The sequence below is a fragment of the Chaetura pelagica genome, unplaced genomic scaffold, assembly GCF_000747805.2.
Source record: "Chaetura pelagica isolate M959 unplaced genomic scaffold, ChaPel_1.0 scaffold139, whole genome shotgun sequence".
NCBI lineage: Eukaryota > Metazoa > Chordata > Aves > Apodiformes > Apodidae > Chaetura > Chaetura pelagica.
The window spans coordinates 3,391,705-3,400,914 of record NW_009970717.1 but is presented as its reverse complement, the minus strand read 5'-3'; the positions used below and the strand labels follow the sequence as shown (position 1 = coordinate 3,400,914).

At 38.6% G+C, this 9,210-nt stretch overlaps 1 protein-coding gene across 1 annotated transcript in view; it reads right to left on the bottom strand.

Annotated features, from left to right (window-relative positions):
- Nucleotides 1-8,972, bottom strand: part of CDH8 (cadherin 8, type 2) — a 142,419-nt gene extending 133,447 nt beyond the window's left edge. The window contains exon 1 of the mRNA XM_010006185.1: nt 8,644-8,972. The gene's annotated coding sequence lies outside the window, so the exon portion shown is untranslated. The remainder of the gene's footprint in view (nt 1-8,643) is intronic.
- Between the last annotated feature and the right edge of the window lie 238 nt (nt 8,973-9,210).

Here is a 9,210-nt window from a genome sequence, read left to right as displayed (position 1 = left end):
CAGCTTATGATCAGGTATTATATTGTTCCTGTCAATAGGCCTGCAACCTTGGGATCCATTTTGACAGCCTGTACACAGGTGTAAGTATTTTATACCTTTTAGTGTTTCTGTCGTTAACATTCAAGCACATTCCTTGTTACTGTTAAATATTTTTTTAACCTCTGGCCCTTCTCCTCCTTCCTGTTTTTCTTTGTCCCCACAGTAGTGAGAGTATCTATTGGGGTTTTTTTTGGCTTCACATTATTTTTTTCTATTCCTTAAGCTCCTTAGGTTTCATTTTACTACTACAGGTATTGGCTACTTATGCTTCCCAGTCCCATTTCTCAAGGATTCAGATGGTCCTTCTCCATCAATAGGAGCAACATGATGCACTACAGGAAGCACAATTATCTTCCCTTCATTGATCCTCTTGGAAGCACAATAGAACCTTATTTTTTCAGTAGTAAGAATGTAAGTCCTTAGCACTCCAGTCCCACTTGTAAGCATAATTCCCAAATTAAAATCCTCACCACAGTTCTCTTTTTCCATTAAAGCAGAACAAATCCAAATTTCAGAACTATCAAGACACCCTAACCAACAAATGAACATGTCATTCCTCGCCTGCATAACTTTGCTACATCCTCATGCTGTTTCCAGTACATATCCATTATGTGGTACATGAACTTGAATTTAAATTACCTCGGATAAGGCAGCATTCTCGTGTTTCTGCTGGAAAGCAATGAGTGCTTCTGGCCATAACTAACTACAATTACTCTTCAGCAGATTACTCATTTGTATAAAGATTCCTCCATACCCCCAAAACATTAAAATTAAAAAGCAGTTCTCCACCATACTGCGAGATGAAGTGGGACTGAAACTGTAATCAGACATACTACTATGGCAGTAGCTAAGATCATGCTTACAGTGCACACTGCAAAGTGCCACTTGCCTGCCCTGGCTAGACTTTACTGCCTCCCTTATCTCCAGCGTAAGTATATGTGTAGTCACTCCCTAACCCAGTTCTGTCAAAATGATCTTGTTAACTTAAACGCTTTTAATAGTAACGTGTTTTTTAAACCAAATCATTTTGACAGAGCTGGGTTAGGCCATTGTTCATGCTATTCTTCCACCAAGAACAATTTTAATTTACAAGGTTTTCGCCCTTCTCCCCTGCCCCCAATGTGCAAGCTGCATGTTTCCAATCATACGTTCTTCATTCCCATTCCTTTCCTTGCTGCAATTTATTATCCCTGCAATTGTGCTTTTCACGAGACAGCACTGTGAGCCAGATCAGTGAAATGTAGGTTTTAGACAAAATTGCAACAAAACCTGTCTCAGGAAGTTTTTTTGAAGTTTATAACCCATATCGTTGCACTGATCTAGTTTACAGCACAGCTGCACAAGCTGTTGCATCAGCACAACTAAAGAGCCCATGAACTACAGGACAACAACAGAAAGTTTTGCAAATAGCTGTGCTGCTAAAGAGCATGTGAAGTTTGACTGTACACTTTAGAGGGCAGTCAGACAAATAGTTGACTCAATCAGACTGAGTGGAGGGTAACACCTGGAAAAGAGGAGAGACCAAGCAATAAGGGACAGTGAAACTACTTAAATGAAACTGATGGACTCCTGGTAGATAAGCTTGGCAGACTGATGCAGCTCCATTCATTGATGCTGGCAGATTTTAGAGATGGAAACCTCTCTAACCATCTTGGCTGCAGCCAGGCTACAGTCAGGTGTGCTGTTCCAGGAATGGTCTCTATCAGGAGAGGAACTCCCAGCGATCCCGACCACGAGCAGCACACACCACTGCACAGTGGAAAGAGGCTGAAATAGGCAGCAAGCCAAGCACCAGATTGTGGACCATGTATGTTCTAGACACAGCCTCAATTCACAATTACACTTTGTAGCTGTTCTAAATTTCACTGACAGCGATTTTAAGGGACTGCTATGTCACCTGGTGTTAAGTGTAACATAGAGAAGCATTATCAATAGAACCTTTCTTTTGCCCAAGTGCCTGAAATTCCAGAGGAAGGAAAATGAGGTGGGAAATGTTATATGAACTCTGCTATAGCAGCAGAGTGACATGCACTTGAAGTACCCTTTGTGCTGTCAGTTGAGCAGAACAGGATCTTGCCAATAAAAGTGCAAATCAATTGTCCAAATCTATGTTGATTTATTACATGTGGCAATTTTCTTATGGCTGCTTGGAGAATCAAAGGGAGGTATGTAAAGAATTACTTATTTTAGCAGCAATGGTAACAGACACCACCTCACTTATTTTGGTGTTAGATGTTCTGTCTTACACACACACAATGTGCAAAAAGATGCCACTATTTTTTAAGGTTGGTTGTGTGTTACTCATCTTTACAGTTAAATACATCTGAACAGTTCTTTAGATTTCTAAGTATAGGATGTTGAAAGAAAAGTTTGCCAAAACCTGTTGTTGTACAGTAAATCTAAAATACCTCTCTTGTCATTTTAATGCCTGTTCTTTTGGTATCAGCAGTCATGGAAAAAACCATCAAGAAAATCCAGAACAACAAAAAACCCCACAACACTAACATGTAGATACTAATTTCACTGGAATGGAAATATAGTCAAACAAGTCATATTACTTCAATTGAAAACTGTGGAGGAACTACTGCCTCTTAGTTCTATATCTGTAAAATGTGTAGTATAGTTGGATTCATGACTGGAATTCTTGAGCACTCGACAATGCAAGAATAAGAAATAGAAAAAGAAGGTTTGGAAGTGCTAACAATGCACTTGGTGATTAATTTTTTCTTTTAATGCATTCTGGTTCTGGACATACAAAGTATTAGAGCCTTGGCAGCTTCAAAATCTGTTTGATCAACTAAGGTGGTCCAGAAACTTAATCATGGCATAGTTTTATCTGCATTGCTTTCATTCTATAGTAAGAGGAAGAAATGAACTAAAGTAATTTTTATTCTCTACAGTCTAATGAATAAAGTGATTTTCCTTTGACTAAAACAGAACTGCATTGCATACAGATTTAATAGCTTCAGCTCCTGCCAACCTCATCTCTCAAACCAATGCTCATTTTTACAAGGGTGTATTACATAATTTGAAGACCTATATCGCTTTTAAAGGAGAGAGAGGAAAAAAGGCAAGTTGTGCACAACATGAAGAGAGCTCATAAAAAGGCAAACAGATTGGCCTGCAATTGAGAATTAGGTGTTAACCATGCTCTGCCTAGGGCATCGTTTATCATGAGAGTTTCAGCAGCTGGGATGTGCTTACCCTGTACTTGCTGAAAAATGTTTTAAATATTAATGCAGGACATAAATATCTTGGTTCCTGGGCTTCCTGGGCTTTCTTTTCAGTATTTTTTTGATATACAGAGCTTTAATTTTCATTGGTATTCTTTAAAGAATGTTAGGTATTCTCTACATAATTAAACAAAACAGAATAATTAAGGGAAAACTCCTAAGTTTACCTGACATGTATTCTGATTAATCCAAGAATATAAAATTATGGCTGGGCATCATGGTCTAGTGAAAGCTAAATAAACTTTCCAGATAAATGCATAAATGTATGTGTACATTTAAAAAAAAAAAAAAAAAAAAAAGGAAAAATGCAAGCATTGCTTTTCTAACTCCATGCAGTACTGCTGCAGTAAACCTGCTCAAATCTTTTTTGCTGAAACATATGAAATTAGAAGTGCATGTCTTTTTGCATCATCATATCATTGAATTTGATGGCAGTTTTACCATCAACTTAAAAAAATAGTTTGGAAAGGATTAGGGTCCTCCAGCATGAAACTTTCTTTTTTTTTTTAATTTATTTAATTTTTTTTTTCCAGTTGCCAGGATGAGATTTTCATTTTGGCATGGTTTTTGTTTTGGTTTGTTGAGTTTTTTTCCATTTATTTGTTTGCTTGTTTTAATCCGATTTGAGAAGCCCACAGATTAGAATACAGAACTCAATGTAAATTTTAGCAACACTAAGAACTTAGTTCTGACCTCTTATTTAAAAGGCAATTACAGTTGTTACCTTTGATTCATAAAGTAAGTTCATATCTAAAGCATCGTTCAATTGTAAAACTCAACTAATGAATTGCACTCCCTCTGAATACAGTTCATTTGCATTAGTATTTCAGGGCTTCAATATAATGATTGGTGTATATGTATAAAGAACCCATAAAAATATAATTGTATACATGTGTATATTTTATGATAATCAGCGACTGCAAAACAAATAGATTTAAATGGCTATTCAAGTTCCTCAAATCAGGCTGAGCCTTGCTTCCCACGAGTAAGCTATTTCAACTGAACCTACACCAAATTAAAAAGTTGAAATTGAGGACTAATGACTGTCAAGACTGACACTTCTGTAATGTTTTGAACTCCCACATCCAGTGTGAGCAAGACACAATGATAAACACATTTCTGAGCTTGTCTGTGACTTTGGCACTGCAGGGTAAAGTAGACACTCCTCGTGAAAAGGTTTCATTTATTCAGATCTAGGACTGGTTAACATTACTAATTTCAAGTCCAAGGCAATGTACTTATCATTCTCAATTTAAAATTATTTTCACAAGACACATCATGCTCAATACCTTGGAAAAATCAATTCTTTGAATATGACCATTGCAACTTGCAAAGGCTACTCTCATGACCAAGGCAGGTAGAAATCAGTCTCCTGCTTGGAGTTAGATACTTTTAAGTCTACCTGTTGGTAACTGAACTAGTACAGAACTCAGCTTTCCTTTTCACTTACCACTTAAGATACCATTCGTACACAATGTTTTTTTAGAAACTATTTTATTAAAACAGTTAAAATGTCATTGTGTTGATATTATTTACTTGGTTGAGAAAGTGAGAAACATGCTGAACAGATTCCAGAACAAATGGTCTAACCAACAGGGGGAAAAAATATAAACATTTGAAATATCAAATTGAACTACTTCTATCTACTGCTTAAACAGTTATGTTCAAATAGCTATAAAATGAGACACCTTTTCTATGGCAACAACACTAAGAAAAATGTTGAGTTTCCACCACCTAATGTAATTCTCTTGATGTGATCTTACGGTAGTGATGACGCTTAGAATGTTCCAAGCTCAAAATGCCTGAGCATTTCCCTCCTACTGAATGAAATTAGTTTGTATAATTTTAAACTCTTAGTTGAAACACCTTATGATACAACTATAGTGTATACAGTAAGCATAAAATTGTCAGTATGAATACTATATCCAAAAGGCCAGGCTCCAATAATACAAGAATGGAAAACAGAATAGAAAAGAAATGCTAAGATATACAGTATCTTATGGTTACTGGATATGCAGTAAAAATACCAGTTTATACAATGTAGCATGAGCAGTTGCCTTCTGTTGCAGTGTATGCATAATCATCACTTAGAGACAGGCAGCACCAAAAGCTTAAAATACATGTTTGTGTTTCCTTCTTGTTCATAAACTTAAAGATCAGTATTTTTTCTCCAAAAGTATTTTAAGTTTTGGAAATAAAATTGTCTGTATGTATCAAGGGTCAAGTGGGTGGGTTCCAGGTCCCTGATTTCACTCAGTGGATGAAAAAGCCCCAGGCTAAAGCCTATAAGGCACTTAGGTCTTCTGAAATTAAGATTTTAAAAGATTAAATCTGCAACTGTGTGAGAAGAAATAGAAAGAAAATTCACCAAATACTTCAAGGGGTAATAGATCTAAATGTATATCCATGGCTGATTGTGTGTTGTTCCTTGTAACAGTTCCAAAGTCTGAAAGGAATAAAAGCATATTTTTGTCTAGAAAAGACAATGCAGCATATGTTAACGGCAAAATAAAAAAAAAAAAAGTGTCAAGCGATCAATTAATTCATTTCTCACAGGTGCAGTATTATTTGGAAAATTCTGAAGATTACAAATGACAGAGAGTTAATTTAAATCTGATTGTGGGGCTACTTCCTCCTTTACAACTCTGTTTTGGACTTCAGGAGCAGGAGCTGATGGGAATGACTAATGCATATTGAAAAAGCACTGTTCAACTTAATCTAAGGTGGATTCTACCTCATGGAGAAGAAAACTTTTTTCTTTTCCTAAATAACAGGTGCAAAAGGCGTGGATGTCCTATTTAGGGATACCTCTTGTTAAAACCAGCTACATTTATTAAGTAGACACACATGCTTCTTATTGATTTCTTATTTTTTTTTATATTGAAGGAAATGTCCAAAGTTAGTGTCTTAGCAAACAGCCTGCCCAGTTAACAAGCTGCTCACTCTTTATAAGAGCTAACTTTTATTAAATACTTCAATCTCTAAGGACAATGAAGGCCCTCATTTTACAGCTAGGCACTAAAATAAAAGTTCTTGACAGCCAGGATGCAACTTTCACAAAACAAAGAGAAAGTCAGTAAATAGCAAGCCTAAGCAGAAGCTAGCAGAAAGCTGTGCTCATTCTGTATGCAGTAAGGTAGAACAACAAGGCTGAAAGGACGAAAACCTTAGACTACAATATCAGATAATAATCACTTCCTCTCCTAGCGGTTTTGTGTTGCACAAATTCTTACACCTAGGCTTGGAGGTGACACCACTGAGAGTTTTTGGGTTTTGATGTCACCAGATTTTATGGGAGTGAAATTTGATAATTTCACAGGTATGCAAAACACTCACGTCCTATAGACGCTTTATCATTTTATTTAGGACAGGTAAAATGTACACTAGGGGAATTTTTCAGTCTTCCGAATGTATATATTATTTACTTATATTTACTGAGAAGCCTATTGTGAAGTCTTATTATTCATAAGAGCCTGGTATTGAACGTAAAGGAGGAATATCATTCATACAGAAGTACTACATATTTCTTTATCCTTATTGCAGAGAAACTCTTGAAGACTTTCCAAAAGAGAATGAGTGATGTTTAAAGGATTCTGTATTGTTTCAGTAGTTAGCATCTGTATTCTTTAATTGAAACTGAAGTGCACAGCTTTCAGCTTCCCTCCTATTGGGCACTAACATAGTATATTTTAAATAATAAACAGTTAATGCTGTTTGGTATCTTAAAATCAGCACCCCCAAAAACCATCTGGCTGTGACACCCAAAGACACAACTAGAGCCATTTATGCCACAGAGTTGGCTGCTTAGAAGTATCAACCTTTATGAAAGTTGTACCAGTATTTATTCCTACTTTCAGAGGAAAGAAAGATAGAATAATTTGCATTAAACACAGCCTGTGTGTTTGTGCCTGTGTGAAAGAGGAGGGAGGGAGAAATGAGGGTATAGAGTTTGATACCTGTTGGCAACATAAGCAGGTTTGTGTAATGCCGTTATGTGCCAGGTTGGATTGATTCCACTCTATTTAGTCTGGTACTAAACACAAACTGTTTAAATTGAGACAGATTCTAGACCTAACTGAACAGCAATGAACCACAAAGGAATTCCTGACTATGTTAAGTGGTGTCACCTTCATGGTGGTAGGCAGTGTCTAACTCAGGATTTGAATTAATCTCTTCCATAATACCCACATAGAAACTGCCACAGGCTTTCTGTGCTGAAGCTTTGCAGTGCCTCCCAGGCTCCCCAGCCAAGCACCGCACACGGGTCTGATACCGTCTAGCAGGGATGCTGTCTCACAGCTCGAGGCTCCCAGTTGGGATGCAGCTACCCAGCAGATTTTGTAGCCAGGCAGAATATAAGGACACGTTTCTCCTCTCTCAAAGAGAAAATGAGGCATGTACTACAACAGCCAGCTTCATGGGTCAACAGACTCCTGCATTTCTTCTCTGGGAGCCTTCGCAGTGACGCAACCAACCAGCAACTGGAGCTAAGGGGCTTTCTCCCTCCAAAGTTTCAGCCAGGTGCATTATCTTCTGTTTAATCAACCAAAGAAAGGGAAGGAAAACAACTTGTGGGACAGGGGTGACTTCTGGCTAGTTACAGCTAAAGATCCACCCCCATATCAGCTTTTCAGAAGATGAGCAGTATTTCTGGGATGCTTTCCTCTCTGAAAGCAGAAAAGGAAGCTAACGTATGTTCCTATTTCTTTATTTATTTAGGGGGTGCAAAGCTTTGAGAGGAGGTAAGGTGGTGATAAATCAGGGGGATTCCCCCCCTCATGGTTCTTTCAGCCTCCTCCTCCCTCATTTACATATCTGGCTGGTGGGTGATTTTTATTCTCAGCACGAAAACTGCCATCTATTTCAATGCATGAACGCAGCCCTGCATCTATTCAACAGAGGGAAATAGCCCAGAGATTTACTGTACTAAATAAATAAAAAAATAAAACAAAAAACAAGAAGAAATGGGTTCTCCAGCCTTGGATTCAAAGTCCTCCTGATCCTTTAAAGAGAGGGGGAGAGGGGGGTGAAAGAAGGAAAAAAACCCCCAACAACACACACCAAAACAACAAAACCAAACCACCCTAAAAAACAAAACAGGAGGAGAAATAGCAACACCAGCACAACCACTCATCTTCCAAAGGGAATAAGAATAAACCTAACTAGAATCCCATGATGTTTTCCTTATGAGGAATTTCAAAATACGCAACTTAATGAGCCACTACAGTTCAGCCTAATACTGTACCTATTAACAAGGAAGGCACTTGCACAGTGCACCTTGCAAGAACAGACACTAAGTCAAAAAGAAATCTACAAAGCGACAGCTCTCTGCCAGCAAGACATAAATAATATTAATAAAATGAATACTCACTCTTTCAAGGACCAAGGAAACCGCCTGCTGACAGCCACTTCACACACGGTTTGAAAGGGTGAGGTAAAAAACATTACCCAGTCCCTGTGAACAGGCAGGATCCTCCAGATTTTCTTTTCATGCTTTTTGAGGCTGCCGATGCTGGAGGAAATGATGGTTACTTAGCTTCTCGGGTTTCTGTGCCTGCATGCTAAAGTGCAGTTATTAATTTCTCCCTTTGCGCAAGGCAGCGGCAGCAGCACGTCTCCAGGAAAGCAGGGATATTCCAAATAAATCCACTAATTCCGGGTCTGAGCGCTCCAACGTGCCTGCCTGCCAAATGTAACTGTGAAGTGATGTGGAAAAGTGAGCTGGGAGCCTCCCCTGACAGCTCTTATTGGGCTGATCTCGGAGGCAGGTCTAGCGCTTGGAAATTCATGTAAGCAGTTTTGGGTGGCGGTTTTTCCCCCTCCCTCTCCTTCGCACCCCCCTCACCCCGCCTTTCACCCGGCAAGCACACAACTTTTCCACAGCCCGCGAAGCGGTCGCTGCCCGCAGCCGCGGCAGGCGCCGCCCGGGCCACGCCCG